Below are 18,648 nucleotides of genomic sequence, written 5' to 3'. Positions count from 1 at the left end.
CCCCCCCCCCCCCCGCACTGACGTTGTAAAGCTCGTTTTGGACATGACAACTTGATTTTTAATTTTGCACGTTTTTTGTGTCTATGCATTATTTAAATGATTTTATTGAGTTATTTGAACTCTCTTGCAGCTGACTGAGCTTTTCTAAAAACAACTAATTTAAATTCTCTATCAATTTGTAGTGTCCTATTAATATTTAATTTGTCTCTAGAAAAATATTATGTTCATTTCAAAGAAATACTTTTTTTGGAGAATTTCTTAAATGTTTACATTAATGTGTATATTTTAAACACACATTTTCTTCAATCTTTCCTCACTGAGCTCGCATAGAACTATGTTCACCTGTCATCTTAGATATATATAGCCTCATATATTTTTTGGACTTTCATGCTCTTTCTCTTTTATTAGAGATCAGTTCTGGAGATTCTATGCCTTCCCACCATCCCCCAAAGACAAGTTGTATAATGTAAGTCTCATTTGATTTCTCTATGTCTGAGCCAAAGACATTCATTTATACAACTTCTCAAAATTTCATAGGTAAGAGAAGCAAAGGCTTGTAAACCTTGTGTATAATAGGCTTGAAGCTGCAATCTCTGGCAATGTCTGGGAATCAGGTCACAATGATAGGAGGAAGAAATGTACATGGAGTCTTGTGGAGGGCATTTTCCTTTGTTCTGCTTAGGAACATCCACAGGTGTGACATCCATATAATTTCCTTGCTATAGCCTGGTGTGCTCTGTTCTCTTCCCTGACCCCAGCCATACTCATTCTCTGGAACAGGATGGGGGCAAAATCAACAGACCTTATAGACGGTATCAAAAATAGCCAAGAAGCAAGATGCTTATTCTCTAAGCTCTCACATTTTACATAGGAGATGTAGAGAAAGTGAGGTTTCCTTCTTACCTTCTTCTATGCTTGTGTTCTAAGAAGTTTTGCTTCAACAATGTGTTGCACCTTCTCTATTGGAGGCATGGACTCCATTAATACATGTGCATCTCTCAGTTGACGGTAATTGTCAGATTCAGGGCAATGTAGGGATGTGAGGACAGGGAATGCCTCTCACCATCTCGCTGACATCTCTATGTGCTTCTTTGTTTCTTATTTTCACCATTTCTGTGTATTTATATTGAAAATAATTTTCTTATAGAACCCAGTTATGCATTATTTTGGTCTAAGAGTAATGCTATTTTAAAGTATCTAACTCATTTTCCTTTTGAATAATTATTTCTGTTGTTTGATTTCAAACTGGTTTACTATTAGATTTTCTCTTTCTTTGGTGTATTTTCTGTTGTTTGTCTCTTTAGTCTTGTAAACTCATACTATTATTACTAATCAATTTCTTTCTCTGTGGCCTTGTGAATTATACATTCTTTAATATTCCTTTAGTGCTTACTGATTAAAAATTTAGTCACGACTTACTTCAGTATGGTATGTTATTAATAATTTTGTTTCTTGTCAATGATAGTATGGTAGAATCCTTGCTTGTAAGAACTCATCTTCTATCCAGTATCAATGACACATGCCTGTAATCCTAGCTATTCAGCTAGGTGAGATCTCAGGATCACAATGAAGACTTATTTTCAATGAACCAGCAAAAGAGCCAGAATTTGATCTGTGACTCAAATGGTGGAGCCCTAACCTTGAGGAAAAAAAAAGCTCAGGGACAGTGCCTGGGCCCTGTGCTCAACATCCCCGGCCCCACCACCACACACACAATTCATTATAGCTATTCTGTATTTTAAGTCTATACTGAAGATATAAATTTCATAAGATATTAAACTTATTTTGTACTATCAGTACATTTTTAATTTTTGCCAACTATTTTCAGAACTCCTTAATTCCATTCTGCATCACAAGCATTTGCCTGGAATATTTATTCATTCACCTAGTAATTCTCTTTTGTATAGATGTATGCCTATTGATGGTACACTCTCAAGTTATATTTGCTAGAAACCTTCATTTCATGTACACGTCTGAAAAACATTTTTATTATGTACAGAATCCTAGATTAGTAATTACTTTAACACTTTAAAGATATCTACTCTTCATTTTCCAACTTCCTTTGTTCTGGTGAGAAGCCATCTGTTAATCTTCTTTTTCTTCTTTTAAAAATAATATAACTTTTTGTGTTACTGTGTGCCCTTTTGGGCACACATCATCATTTTGAATGCAATATGCCTTATATATTTTTAACTGTTACTTGTTTTCCAAGGCACATTTTTTGTACATGATGACCTATATTTTGGTTTGTTTTTCAATTCTTTCAAAGCATTTTGAAAGTATTCTTTTTTCCTGCCACTGCAAAGATCTTTCTGTCTCTGTCTGTCTCTATCTCTTTGTCCTCCCCTCTATTTTCCCTCTTTTCTTATCCTGACACTGGATTTGAAGTCAGGGCCTTGTCTTTGCCCTGTGAAAGTTGTCATTATAATTTGATATCATGAATTATTTCATGCTTCTGTATTATGGAAGTCAGATTTCTTGACAAAACACTTTATGTCTGTTATGTTCTCTACTCTGTTTGCTGTTTTGTGCTTCAGTATGGATATTTTCTACTCATCTGTATCTACACTGTCCACATTTTTTGAAAATCACCCATTTATATAATAATTTTAGATGCTTTTGTTCTATTTTTCTCTAATTTCTACCTTATATTAATCAGAGTTATTTTAAAATTATTCAATTATTTTTCCAAAGTCAGGAGCACCTGTAAGTCTGATCCTATAATCCTTTTTTACTTCTTGGTCACTAATCAAAGGGTCTTATATCTCCATATGCCTCATAATTCCCTATGTAATAATAAGCATTTTACATAATAATGATAAAGGTTTGAGATTATATTTTAGCACAGACATTCTAGTCAAATGAAACACTTTTGATTGCCTTACAAAACCTTACTCCAATCAACAATGGAGCCAGATCCATTCTGTGTGTACTTTGTTGTTGTTGCTAGAAAGTATCACAGTAAGAGCATACAATTGAAAACTTAGACATATTTATTTCTCACTTTAGGGAGATTGTAGGGATTTCTACAGACTACTGAAAATTTTCCACTTGATATTATCCTATGTAACTTTTGAATACAAAATATCCTTAGCAGAATTGTTGTTTTTCTATTTCACCAAAACTCTACCAGGGGCTAAGCTTAGATTTCATGTATTGACACGTATGGATACATATGTCCAGAAAGTAAAGCTATTTCTATATGTACATTTTAATTCAGTACTATATCCCAACCCTACAAAAGTTATATTGCATTGTGATTTTTGTTTCTGTGGCAGTATACTGAATTTTTGCTCTGATTTTCTAAAATGTCCATCCATTCTATCTAAATATTGTTAAACTATTATCAGAGAAAATTGTCACATGTTTGAGGCAATTTAAATCCTTGGCCCCACATTACTGCTAAAGCTATTTTGGCTTTATGGCCCGTTTTTCAGGCTGTAGAATGTACTCAAAATTACCACATACACTCAGGAAAAAGACAAGTGAAAATGCTGAGCTCATAGCATTCTGAAATTTTCCCTTTGAATCTTCTTTTATCATTTGAATATCCTAGAGTGTAATTTTTATAATTTTATCTATTTTTGATAGGTGTTCCCTTTGGCATTACTAACTTCATGTAAATTATTTGCTTGTAAGTAGAAGTCTCCAAACCATAGATCTTCATTTTGATAATGAAAGCCATGTAGAGGCAATTGCTTCTCAGTTACTCAAAGCTTTTGTTAATCCTTGCTGTATAAAATACACGGGCCTGTAGAGCATGAAGTTTGTAACTACTTTGCCAAAAAGAAAGTTTAAGTCTTCATTTTGCCTGCTTACATCATTTTTTGTCATAACTGTAGGGTTCAGTTCAGATCTAACTCATCAGGAACACCTAACCTGTGTTGTAAGAGGTGTCTACTTTTAAGAAATTCCTTGCAATTACTGTGCTTGGTGCTGTCTTCTTAAAACAATAAATATATTTAAAAGAACTGGTATGTCCCAAAGTTTTGATAGAGGTAAAGATTTGGGGCAGAATAGAATTTGATGTTCACTAGTTTCGTGTCTCCCTCAAAATTGAAAAGTGGCATTAAAACACTTTGATAGATATAGATTGCAAGGAGAAACAACTTAATGATATTTGAAAGATGAAACTCTTTGGTCTCATTAGAGAATGTATTTTACAGGTCCCTCCAGTGCCTTATTAGCTCTGCAAATTGAGGATACAATGAAAAAAAGAATAAATGTACTCAGAACTCAGTTGCTACTGATAGGAAGAACAAATTTATCTCACTGAATTTGTCTGTTACATTGCTCTATTGAATAGATTGCTTCCAGCTATACTTTATATGCCTCAAGCTTCAGGCTAAGTGAAAAAGCCCATTATTCTACTAATCAATTTTATCTTCCTAGTGTAGGTATCAGTATCTCTTTGAGCTCCAAAGGCAATCAAAGAGTGACCTGCAGCAAACATACATTTAAATACATATCAACTAATGTTAATAAAATGATACTTTCCCTTTGAAAATAGCTTATAGCTGAATTGATGATGTTTGAAAATACAAACACAATATTTTGATATTAAATTCATATTCAGTAGCTTCCATTTGTCAATATATAACAAATGATTTATTCATACTCATCACTCAGTGTCTTACAGCATTGATCTCAAGGCTGTATGTTAACTCTGTAATGAAAACGCTAGAGCTTAAAATCCTAATCAAATATCATCACTACACCAAATCAGAAATATGGCCCATTAAGGTTAAGCTAAGAGAAATTTTTCTGGGCTCAGATCTGAAATCCTTTTTCAGAGATATCATTAAGACAGGAGGAATCATTTCTGCAAGTTGGGAGGCTGCTGTCACTTCCCTTCATCAGCACAGATTGGACTCATCCTTCTGAGCCATGTGCTCCAAGCATAAGAGGGGATAAAAAGGCATAATAATCTTTGATCTAATGAGCAACAGAGGAGTGACTTTTTGGAACTATTATTTATGATGGAAAATATAAAAATATTTCTATTTAAAATGAGGTTAATTTAAAATGATAAAATGACTTGGGACAATAGAAATGGAAGAAATCACTAGAACACTATTTTATCTATTTTTAACTGCTCAAGATTTACAGCTTTGGGTTGAAAAACTAACATTATCACTTCTAACATGATAGACTCTGAGGCATGATTGTGATATTTTCTTATGCAAAAAAATAAAAAAAATAAATGAAAGTTTTCCAAGAGAATTACTTAAGTATTTCTGATTAAAATTTTTCTGGAGAATATTTTTTTAGCAAACTTCAGCATCTTTTAAAAACTTGGCTGTATAGTAGAGTTGATGTGGGACAGTGCAATGTCAGGTTGCTTTTTAAGGATAGAATATACCTTTGGTTTTCTCTTTTCCTTTACTTGAAGAAAAATCTTCATCATAAATGTGTTTTGTTTAGTGATTTTTGTTGAAGCCTGAAGCTTGCTCATCTTCCTTGTTCTCTTGGCTCTGTACCACTTGAACCACACCTCCAGGTCTCATTTTGCTGATTACTTTGGAAGAAGAGTATCTAGGACGTTTATGCCTTGTCTGTCTCTAATCCACCATCCTCTAGATCTTAGCTTCTCAAATGGCTAAGATTCCTATTGTTACTTTCCTATTATGAGTTTCCTATTGTGCCAGGCCTCCACCATATGTATTTAAGGGCTAGGAGTTGTTAGTAAAGGCAATATGACAATAATTTGCACATATTATTTAACATATACCACATAGTATATAATCTTTAACATATAACATCTAATGTCTCACTTAGGAAAATACCAAAATGTGTGAAATAAAATTATTGAGAAAAATAAACAATAAATTTAACAAGTCTTCACAAAATTTAAAAGACACCCTGTACTTGTGCCAGTAACAAGCTGTTTTGATTACTATGGCTTTATAGTAGAGTTTGAAATTTTGTATTGATATTCATCCAGCAGCGTTCTTTCTGTTGAAGACCATTTTTGCTATTCGGGGTCTTTTATTGTTCCATATGAATTTTTGGATTGCCTCTTCTATTTCCTTGAAGAATGAGGTTGGAATTTTGATAGGTATCGCATTGAATTTGTAGATAGCCTTGGGAAGTATTGTCATTTTCACGATGTTGATCTTTCCAAACAAGGAGCATAGGAGGTTTTGACACTTCCTAAGTTGTGTTTTGATTTCCTTTTTCAGGTTTTTAAAGTTTTCATCATAGAGGTCCTTCACTTCATTGGTTAATTCTTAGGTATTTTATTTTTTGTGGGGCTATTATGAATGGAGTTGCTTTCCTAATTTCAGCCACACTTTTCTCATTGTTGGCATACACAAAAATCATTGATTTTTGAGAGTTAATTTTATACCCTGCTACTTTGCCAAAGTTTTGAATCAGCTTGAGTAATTTGGGAGTGGAGTCTGTGGGTATCTTTAAATATAAGATCATACCATCTGCAAAGAGGGAGAGTTTTACTTCCTTCCCTATTTGGATTCCCTTTATGTTTGCATCTTGTCTAATTGCTGTAGCTAGGCATTCTAATACTAAATTGAAGAGAAGTGGAGAGAGTGGACATCCTTGTCTTATTCCTGATTTTAGAGGAACTGGCTTTAGTTTTTCACCATTGAGTATAATACTGGCTGTAGGTTTGTCATATACAACCTTTATTGTATTGAGGAATGTTCCATGGATTCCTAATTTTTCCAGAACCTTCATCATCAAGGGGCGTTGGATCTTGTCAAATGCTTTTTCTGCATCTATTGAGATAACCATGTGGTTCTTATCCTTGCTCTTGTTGATGTGATGAATTATAATAATTGATTTGCATATATTGAACCAGCTTTGCATCCCTGAAATGAATGCTGTTTGATAGTGGTGTATGATTTTTTGGATGAATTTTTGAAGTTGATTGGGCAGAATTTTGTTGAGAAGTTTTGCATCAATGTTCATCAAAGAAATGGGTCTATAGTTCTCTTTCTTTGATGAGTCCCTGCCTGGTTTTCAGATGAGGGTTATGATGGCTTCATAGAATGTTCAGTAGTGAACTTTCTCGTTCAATTTCATTGAAGAGTTGGAGGATTATTGGTGTGAGCTCTGCTTTGAAGGCCTTGTACACCTCCGCTGTAAAACCATCTAGTCCTGGGCTTTTCTTGGATGGGAGGTCTGTTATTGCCATTTCTATTTCAATACTTGTTATGGGCCTCTTAAGAATAGAATTGAAAACCAAGAAATTAACCTACAGACCTATAGCCATCTAATCTTTGATAAGGGAGCTAAAAAAAATAGAATGGAAGAAAGACATCCTCTTCAGAAAATGGTGTTGGCAAAATTGGTTAACTACTTGTAGAAAACTAAAGCTAGATCTTTATATATCACCTCCCACCAGAATCAACTCCAAATGGATCAAAGACCTCATAGTCAAAGCAGACACTCTGAATACATTACAGGATGGAATAGGAGAAACCCTAGGTCTCTTGGCACAGGCAGAAATTTTCTTAATAGAGACTCAGAAACACAACAAATCAAAGAAATGTTGGACAAATGGGATTGCATGAAATTGCAGAGGTTCTGCATGGCAAAGGACATAGCTATCAAGATCAATAAAAAGCCCATGGATTGGGAGAAGATCGTCCCCAGCCATACAACAGACAAGGGTCTCATATCTAAAATATATTTGGAACTCAAAAAATTAACCCCCCCAACAACAAATCCTCAAAGAAACAACTGCCCAATAAATAAGTGTGCTAAAGACTTAAAGAGAAACTTCTCTGAAGAGGAAAGCAGGATGGCCAATAGACACATGAAGAAATGCTCAACCTCCCTAGCCATAAAAGAAATGCAAATCAAAACAACATTGAGATACCACCTCACCTTAGTTAGAATGGCCAAAATCAAGAACTCTAAAAACAACAGATGCTGGAGGGGATGTGGACAGAAGGGAAACTTATTGCATTGTTGATGGGAGTGTAAACTTGTTCAACCACCTTGGAAAACAGTATGGAGGTTCCTCAAAAGACTCCACATAGAGCTCCTCTATGACCCAGCAATCCCACTTTTGGGCATTCACCCAAATGTTCACAAACAAGACCACAGTAAAGCTACCAGCACGACTATGTTTATTGCAGCATTATTTACTATAGCTAAGATATGGAACCAACCCAGATGTCCCTCAGTAGATGAATGGATCAAGAAAATGTGGTATATATACACAATGGAATTCTATGCTTCCATCAGAAAGAATGATATTGCCCCATTTGTTAGGAAATGGAAAGACTTGGAAAAAATTATATTAAGTGAAGTAAGCCAGGCCCAAAGAAACATAGGTACCATGGTTTTCCTTATTTGCAATATCTAGTATATGTCTGAGTCAAGCAGAAAAGGTCAGATAAGTTGATGTTAGGGAAATGAACCCTAAGATATGTAGTCAAATGTTTTTTTTTTTCTTTCATGAGATTGTTTCTAACACATTTATAAGATTATTTCTTTGTTGCTTTTATGAGCCTCCCCGATGGTGTAACCCCTGCTTTCACTGTATTTGATGTCGGCATAATTTGTGGAGGGGAAGGGGAAAAACAAATGGTTTAACTAGGGATACAGGTGGACCCATTGTTACAATGAGATGTGAAGTCGTTATGTCAAAAACGAACTTCACAACTTTGTTGCAGAGGGGTGAGGTGAGGGAGATTTGGGGGGTGGGGGGAGGATGGGAAGAGATGGGAAGGGGAAACAAAGGAGGCTACAATGCTTGATAAGAAATGTAATCATCATCTTGCCCATGTTATTGTAACCCCTCTGTACAGTATTTTCACAATTAAAAAATATTTTGATGAAATACAGATGCAAGTGTGAACTGCATTCTCTTAGACTGGAGCAGAGAAAAATTCTAATCCACCAAGTTTTCCTACCTAGGTATTTCACTAACCAAACTGCAGTGCTAAACAAAATAAAGTGGAAATAAGTTGACATAAAAATATAAAAAAGACACCTTGTAGAAATAAAATATAATTTCATAAGATGTTGCAGTATTATTTTAATTGAGAACAAGAAACAATTTAGTAATTTTGAGGTGCATTGCACTGATTCGTAATATGCGTGGAATTATAATCTAGACAAATGTATCACTGTAGTATACACCATAGAAAAAAATCAATAGGAAATACAATAGAAAACTTTTATTTCAAGGAACTAGCTTACATTGTTTCTGAGAATAGCTAAGTATATCTGGCATCTGTTGGATAGGGAATCAGGAGGGACAGAATGGGATTTTCAGACATAGGGTAAAGTCAATGCCCATAGAATGTATTCTTCTTTCACAAATCTTCAGTTCTTTAATTCCTTTCACCTGACTGAATCAGGTTCACATAGGTTATATAAAATAATTGCCATTGCTTCAAGTAGTCAACTGACTATGGATTGTAATCCCACATTTAGAATGTCATCAGAACAAGACTATTAGTGTTTGGTTGAGTAGAATAACTGGGGAATATAACCTAACCACTTGGAACATCAAAAATGTAAATTCAATTATGAATGCAAGATATGAATTTGAGTTGATATTTTTTGGGGGGTCCGGTCGTGGGCCTGAACTCTGGGCCTGGGTGCTGTCCCTCAGTTCTTCAGCTCAAGGCTAGCGCTCTACCACTTGAGCCACAGTACCACTCCGGTTTTTTTCTTTTTGCTTATGTGGTGCTGAGGAATTGAACCCAGGGACTCAGGCATGCAAGGCAAGCACTCTACCTCTGAGCCATCTTCCCAGCCCTTGAGTTGATTTTTTAAATTTCAAAGATAAGTAAAAATTATTTAATTGTGTTTTAAATCCTTTTCTCTTGAAGAAAAAATCAAATTGTTAGAGAAAGATCCAATATTAAATAATTATTAAATTCAACATAATAAATTTCATCTCAAAATTACATATTATATATATTGCAACAGATTCCAATATATTCCAATATATGTAATAGTTTTAGGAAGCATTTTTACATGATTCTTTTGTAATCTACTGCCATCGATATCAGTAACCTCCTGAAAAAGGCATAAAATTAGAAGGAACTCTGTGTGTGTGTGTGTGTTTCTGTGTGTGTGTGTGCGTGTGTGTTCTGCCACTTGATCCCAAATCTCTGCCTTATTGCTGGTTACTTGTAGATAAGAGTCTCATGGATTTTTCTGCCTTGGCTGACTTTGAACCTTGAACCTCAGATCTCAGCCTCCTTAGTATCTAGGATTACAGGTGTAAGCCACCACATCTGGCAGAAAAAACTATTTTGGAGGTGCAATAAATGCACTTGTCAATGATATACAGCATTAATATTGATATATTTATACACTTATATGGAAGTAGAGAAGTTGTTTCCATAATCCTTTTTTGTATATTTTTATTGTAAAATGTTGTTCAGAGGGGTTACAGTTACATGATCCTTATAAGTGTACAAATCTAAAGCCAGAGAAGACAGAAAATATTTCAGTTTTAAAAGATGTACTATGGAATATTTTGACTTTATTATTTGCATTTTCAAAATTTTGGTTTATTCTGACTGACTGAATAACATAAAAGGTAACTAAAGCTGATCATAGTTTTTATTTTTACTTGTATAAATAAAAGTGATTATATATTTTAAGTAAAACTGAAAATATAGTAACTATATCCAACAATTCCATCACTGGCTAGTGGAAGGAGATGAAATCCAAAGAAAATCAAATTCTTCCCCAAATTTACATGCACTCTCATGTCTTCATAAGTGATACAGATAGAAATAGGAATGTAATGTGCTCTCAATTAGAGAAATCAGTAATATAAAGTGGAGAAATCACTACATTCTTCATTACCATTGTGTATTAACATACTGAACAAAGAAACCTGTGATATATTTTAAAATGACTAGAAGAAAGCATGAAATTTCTAGCACATAAAAATTATTAATGGAGTTATATTAGGAGGGACACAGAGGAAGTACAGGAATGGGGTGAACAAAAGCAATCATTGTATTCAATATACACTGTTAAAAAATGAAATACACAATTTGTGGGCTTAGATGGGAGGGGGGAAATAGAAGAAATTAAAGGAAGGTGTGACATTGTACAAGAAGCATTGTACTCATTACCTGGCTTATGGAATTGTAACCCCTTTGTTCAATTCCTTAATAGTAGGGAAAAACATACCACAAAATTAAGAAATGTAAAGGAGGAGGTGGGTAAAAAGAGAAGGATATTGTTGATGGGAGTAATCCAAATAAAGATGCATTGTCGTCACATACTTCTTTGTTAAATGACATCACCCTGTACAACCACTTACAGATAACAAAAAATAATGGAAAAATAAACATACTGGAAGTAGTCAAGGGATGGAATTTGATCATGATCTAAAACTTTTGATGATCCATCTCTCTTCTTCACATGTAACAGTCATAGCTCTTGTCACATGGTAGAGGGAACATTGATACCATTCTTCCTGCATACTATTTTGCTGTGTTTATTCACTGTCACAGCTAACTTTCTTCTCAAATATATCCATGTATTTCTGTTCCTGTATTTGTTTTTGTTCTCTTTCCTTATCCAGTGCTTGAAATTCTGAATAATTGATGGTATAATTAAAAGTTATTCTATATTTAAATAAAATATTAAGCAAAAGTAGTAAAGAAAAAAGTAAAAGAAATAAAATAAATAATAAATATAACAGTAGTGTTAGAGAAAAATGATTAATGGTTGAAAGAATGAAAATACTCTAATTTGCTTACTACATATTGTACATATGTATTGTATTACCATACTATAACCCTGATTAAAAAAATTAGTCATATTTCTCTGTGCCATTTTCTAGAAACTCTGCTAAGATTCCCCTAAGCTGAACCAGTTCCCCATTGACTGTCACATATTACTGACTACTGAAGTTTAATATTATGTGTTATAATAGCATGGGATCTATAAATTTACTTTTTCCCCAAAGATGTTTTTGGTTCTTCTAGGTTTTTTGGCATTCTATGTAAATTTCTAAAATTGCTCAGATTTGTAGAAACATTTCTGGACATTAATAGTAGCACCTATGTGTTAAGGGAAAGTTGACATCTTAAATATATTAGTCTTTCATTCTGTGTATAATATATATGTGGTCTGCTTTCATCAATGTTTTGAATTTTTCAGTGATAGATCCTATATCAAAATATGTTTATCTGCCTAAAATGAATCCATTCTAAGTGCTGCTTTTGTATAAGAAATCAGTTTCCAATATTTATTTAGTAGTAAATAGGAATATGACTGAATTTCAAGACCCACCTTGAACCTTTGATTTGTTAAGATGACTTTTTAGTTTCATGTCTTTTGGGGTTTGTTGTAAAATTCTTTTGGACATTTCACATACAAAATTGTGATCCTCAATGAAAAACGGTTTGAATCTTTCTTTTCCCAATGAACTGCTTTTATTTTTTAAATATAATGTCTAGATTACCCAAGATAGCATAGGAAAGAAGGATTAAAGCTTATATCTTTTGTCATATTCCTGATATTAATGAGAACATTTTTTTCATTATTAGAACTTCAGTGGTTTGTATAAATTATCAAGTTTTATTAAAAGATATTCATTGTTAGCCCTAGTTGGTTGAAAATTTTGATCTTGATTAGAGATAGAACTTTGTCAAAAAGCCTTCAACATCATGTGATTTATATTATTCTGATATTTAATTGGTTCTAAAGTATTGGGATGGTCTTGAATTCTTGAGGTAGCCCTACTTGCTGTGGTTCATGTGGTATTCTTCCTACCTCTTCAGTAACATTTTGCAGCTTAGTAAAACTAGAAAACCAGAGTTTTGTTTTACCCAACTCTTTGACACACTTTGGGTAATTGTGATTGCCTAGGAGACCAAGTGATGACAGAATCAAGAGGAAAACAAGTCAATAAAGATTAATTGCTTATATACTCTTCAGAACAAAGTTCTTCTGAAGGAGAAAGTGTTAACCTTTACCCTTGAGTTTTAACTGATGACTATTTTTGCTATTGCTGTCCCACTCACCTTCTCATCCTCCCTTCGGGATACCCGAGGCTAGACCAGGACGGAATGGGTGGAACAAAGACAAGAAGTATTTTCTTACTCTTCAATGCCTCATGGCTTCCTTTATAGTCCTCAGATGACAAAGAGTGGCCTCTCCTTGTCACACTCTTTCATTTAGCAAGAATTTGTGAGGCTCAAGTTTCCTTTGAGTTCATGCTTCAGTCTCTCAGAAGAAATGGGAAGTTTACATTGAGTTTGAGGTACATCAATTCTGCTATCCTTTTCAATCGACTTGCTCCCATTTAGGTCTCACAGTGCTCAGAAATATTTCCTCAAATTCTGTCCTGAAACTTAACATGCATTCAGTGAGAATGTGGTTGCTCAGCTTACTCAGATGTGAGACAGATACAGGTTTTAGGTATACATGTTGTTTGTAGGATATCTTGGGTAGAATATATATTCTGTTACTGCATTATTTAAACATAGATTTTTATTTCCATAGCGAAGGTGGACATTTCTTTGTGTACTTTATCATGCATATTTTTAGATTTTTCTTTAAAATTGTAGCAGAAAAAATGAATTTGTCCAAATTGGTCTTGAATTATTATTATTATTATTTATTATTATTATTTTGTCAGTCATGGGGCTTGAACTCTGAGCCTGGGCACTGTTCCTCAGCTCTTCAGCTCAAGGTGAGTGTTCCACCACTGAATCCACAGTACCACTTCCAGTTTTCAGGTGCTTAATTGGAGATAAGTGTCTCATGGACTTTCCTGCCCAGGTTGGCTTTGAACCATGATCCTCAGATCTCAGCCTTCTGAATAGCTAGGATTATAAGCATGAGCCACTGGCTCCCAATTTGGTCTTGAATTCTTAGACTCAAATAATCTGCACTTCTCAGTTTTCCAAGGTTCATATCATTGACTTTTAAGTAAAGAATTAATTGGGGTCATACACAAGACTCTGTATGTAACAAAAAGCTGACTATAATTTGAAAGTTTGAAAATAACATTTTCTTGAGTGTCCATTAATAAGAAACATTTAGAAAATCAGCAAATCAGTTTTATATTAGTTTTGGAATATGATGTGACCTTGCATTATTATTACCTATGCTTGTTTAGCAAAGTTGGAGCTTTGCATGGTGGCCTTCTTCATGCTTTATGTGGTATACAAAACAATGGCAAAACAATGATGTGTGAACAAACACAGACTTGAGTTTTATTTTTGAAAGCTATGTTCTTATATCAACTTCTAGCTAAAAAGTAGTAGAGACTTGTGACTATTATCTCTTTGGTGAACTCTAAGTAGAGAGAAAACTTAGGTATTCTCAAATTTGAGAAATTCTAGGTTCATAGAAACTAGTCTCCCTGTAGATCTATTTGTCATACCTATACCCAAGTTGTCCAAAAGATATACAAGATGTCAGGACAGAATTTCCTGGAAGTAAAACCTCACAAAGAGAATGAACCAGAAAAGCTAGAGCACCTAGATTCTAGATCTGGTTTTAACTTTCTTTTTTAGCAAGAAAATTATGCCATGTATTTACTTGTATTGAGGGGTAGAATATCTTCATACTTGAAGTCTTATTGCCTAATTTTATTGAGTCAACACTTCCTTCTTGTTTCCCAAATTTTTAATATAAGAACCAAAGTTCAAGCAGTTATAATCCTCTACTCTTTGTCTTTCTCAGATGAATTTCTCTAGTATACTATGTTAATAGAACACCCAGTTGTTTGATAAGTAAAAACTAAAACAAAGAAATGAAAAGACTTGGAAAAAAACATTATTAAGTGAAGTAAGCCAGACCCAAAGAAACATATGTTAGATGGTTTCCCTCTTTGTAATAATTAGTATGTGTTTAGGTTAGTCCTAAAAGAAAATCACAATAGCTCAATACATATGTACCTCTGGCTGTATAAGATGGTGCTAAGCAAAATGAGCTCTTAAGATAGGGAAACAAAAGTTTTTTTGTTGTTGTTGTTTTTAATGTACTACATGAAGTTATTCCTTTTTTTAAATAAGTTTTTTATTGTGGAAATACTGTACAGAAGGGTTACAGTTACATGGACAGGGTAATGAGTACATTTCTTATCAAGTATTGTTGCCTCCTCCTTCTCTTTTCCCCTACCATCCCATCCTTCCCAACTCCTCCAATCTCCCCCAACTCCCCCACCCCAAATTGTTTTTCAACATAGCATCTTGTACATGTCATTGTTGCAATGGGTCAATCTGTATCCCTATTTAGACATTTATTTTGTCCCTTCCCCTCCCCAAATTATACCAACATCAAATATAGCAGAAAGCGGGGGTTAAACAGGGGGGGGACATACAAAGCAACAAAAAAATCACATGTTACCTTATAAATACCTTAGAAACAATAACAAGGAAGAAAAAAACACTTGTGTCCTTATCTTGGGGTTTCTTTAACTTAACTTCATCTTATCTGACTTTTGTCCCAGACATATACTAGTTATTGAAAATAAGGGGAACCATGGGACCTAGTATTTGGGGAGGCCTGGCTTATTTCACTTAATATAATATTCTCTAAGTCTTGCAATTTCCTAAAAAATGGGATGATGTCATTCTTTCTGATGAAGGCATAGAATTCAATTATATATATTTACACACACACACCACATTTTCTTGATTCATTTATCTAATGAGGGGCACCTGGGTTGGTTCCATATTTAATGCTGCAGTAAACATACTTGTGCTGGTAGCTTTAGTACGGTCTTGTTTGTGATCATTTTGGTAAATGCCCCAAATTAGGATTGCAGGGTCATAGGGGAGCTCTATGTGGAGTCTTTTGAGGAACCTCCATACTACTTTCTAAAGTGGTTGAACAAGTTTATACTCTCACCAACAATGCAGTAGGCCACATCCTCTGAAGCATCTGGTGTTATTAGAGTTCTTGATTATAGCCATTCTAACTGGGGTGAGGTAGAATCTGAATGTTGTTTTGATTCACATTTATTTTATGGCTAGAGAAGTTGAGCATTTCTTCATGTGTCTATATGTGACCATTCTTTTTTCCTCTTCAGAGAAGTTTCTCTTTAAATCTTTAATTTAATTTTTTGAGTTCTGAGTATATTTTAAGTATGAGACCCTTGTCCATTGTATGGCTAGTGAAGATCTTCTTCCAACCCCTGGGCTTTCTACTGATCTTGCTAGATATGTCCTTTGCCATGCAGAAGCTCTGCAGCTTCATGCAATCCCATTTGTCCAACCTTTCTTTGATTTGTTGTGTTTCTGGGTCTCTATTAAGAAAATTTCGGCCTGTGCCAAGGAGAGCTAAGGTTTCTCCTATTTAGTCCTGTAATATTTTCAGGTTCTCTGCATTGACTCTAAGGTCTTTGATCCATTTGGAGTTGATTCTGGTGCAAGGTGATATATAAGGATCTAGCTTAAGTTTTCTACAGGTGATTAACCAATTTTGCCAGCAGCATTTACTGAAGAGGCTGTTTTTCTTCCATTCTATTTTTTTAGTTCTCTTATCGAAGATTAGGTGGCTATAGGTCTGTGGATTCATTTCTGGGGCTTCAGTTGCATTTCATTGGTCCTCAAGTCTGTTCTTATGCCAGTACCAAGCTATTTTGATTACTATGATTTTGTAGTAGAGTTTGAAATTTGGTATTGATATTCCTCCAGCATTGTTCTTTCTGTTAAGGATCGTTTTTGCTATGTGGGGTCCTTTATTGTTCCATATGAATTTTTGGATTTCCTCCTCTATTTTCTTGAAAAATGAGATTGGAATATTGATAGATATCGCGTTGAATTTGTAGATAGCCTTGGGAAGTATTGCCATTTTCACAATGTTGATCATTCCAGTCCAGGAGCATGGAAGGTTTTGCCACTTTCTAAGTTCTGTTTTGATTTCCTATTTCAGGTTTTTAAAGTTTTCATCATGGATGTCCTTCACTTCTTTGGTTAAGTTAATTCCTAGGTATTTTATTTTTTGTGTGGCTATTACGAATGGAGTTGCTTTCCTAATTTCAGCCACGCTCTTCTCATTGTTGGCATACATATAAGCCATTGATTTTTGAGGGTTAATTTTATACCCTACTAATTTGCCAAAGTTTTGAATCAGCTCGAATAATTTGGGAGTGGAGTCCATGAGGTTCTTTAAATACAAGATCGTGTCATCTTCAAAGAGGGAGAGTTTTACTTCATCTTTCCCTATTTGGATCATCTTTATGTTTGCATCTTGTCTTATTGCTGTAGCTAGGCATTCTAATACTAAATTGAAGAGAAGTGGAGAAAGTGGACATCCTTGTCTTTTTCCTGAGTTTAGAGGAAACGGCTTTAGTTTTTTACCATTGAGTATAATGCTGGCTGTAGGTTTGTCATATACAGCCTTTATTGTATTGAGGAATGTTCCATGGATTCCTAGTTTTCCCAGAGCCTTCATTATAAAGGGCGTTGGATCTTGTCAAATGCTTTTTCTGCATCTATTGAGATAACCATGTGGTTCTTATCCTTGCTCTTGTTGATGTGATGAATTATATTAATTGATTTGCATATACTGAATCAGCTTTGCATCCCTGAAATGAATGCTGTTTGATAGTGGTGTATGATTTTTTGGATGAATTTTTGAAGTTGATTGGGCAGAATTTTGTTGAGAAGTTTTGCATCAATGTTCATCAAAGAAACTGGTCTATAGTTCTCTTCCTTTGATGAGTCCATGCCTGGTTTTGGGATGAGGGTTATGATGGCTTCATAGAAAGAGTTTGATAGTGAATTTTCTCTTTCAATTTCATTGAAGAGTTGGAGGAGTATTGGTGTGAGTTCTGCTTTGAAGGCTTTGTAGAATTCTGCTGTAAATCCATCTGGGCCTGGGCTTTTCTTAGATGGAAGTTCTGTATTGCTGTTTCTATTTCAATGCTTGATATGGGCCTGTTTAGGTGTTTTAACTCATCTTGGTTTAGTTTCGGCATGTCAAAATTTGTGAGGAAAAGGTCCATTTCTTCCAGGTTATCATACTTATTAGCATAAAGGTTTGAGAAGTATTCCCTTACAATGTTCTGAATCGTGGTTATTTCTGCTTTTTTTATTCTAATTCATTTAATTCTGATTTAATTTTAATTATTTGTTTGTGTCTACTGGATTGGGATTAAGCTTGCTGCTCTTTTTCAAGGAGCTTCAGATGTCTCATTAAATTGTTGGTTTCAGATCTCTCCAATTTGTTGATGTAGGAACTCAGAGCTATAAAGTTGCCTTGAGTACTGCCTTTTATTAGGTCCCAGAGGAGCTGGTAATTTGTGTGTTCATTTTTGTTGAATATTTTGAACATTTGAATTTCCTTTCTAATCTCTTCCATGACCCACTGGTGATTCAACAATGTATTGTTCAGCCTCCATGTGTTACAGGACTTTCTTTGGTGTCTTTTGGTGTTGAGTTCTAATTTATTCCATTGTGGTCTGAGAGAATGCAGGGCATAAATTCCATGTTTCTGAATTTGGACATTTGCTTTGAGACCTATAATGTGGTCTATTTTGGAAAATATTCCATGTGCTGCTGAGAAAAACATGTATTTTGATGCTTCTGGGTGAAATAATTGGTTGTTGTCTGTTAAATCTAGTTTATCTATGCAGTTGTTTAGATCTGTGGTTTCTCTGTTGAGTTTTTGCCAAATTGATCTATCTAGTGGAGATAGTGGCGTGTTAAAGTCCCCAACAATTAATGTCTTTAG

Source organism: Dipodomys ordii, unplaced genomic scaffold (assembly GCF_000151885.1).
Source record: "Dipodomys ordii isolate 6190 unplaced genomic scaffold, Dord_2.0 Scaffold5, whole genome shotgun sequence".
NCBI classification, from domain to species: Eukaryota; Metazoa; Chordata; class Mammalia; order Rodentia; family Heteromyidae; genus Dipodomys; species Dipodomys ordii.
This window is presented reverse-complemented; position numbering follows the sequence as displayed.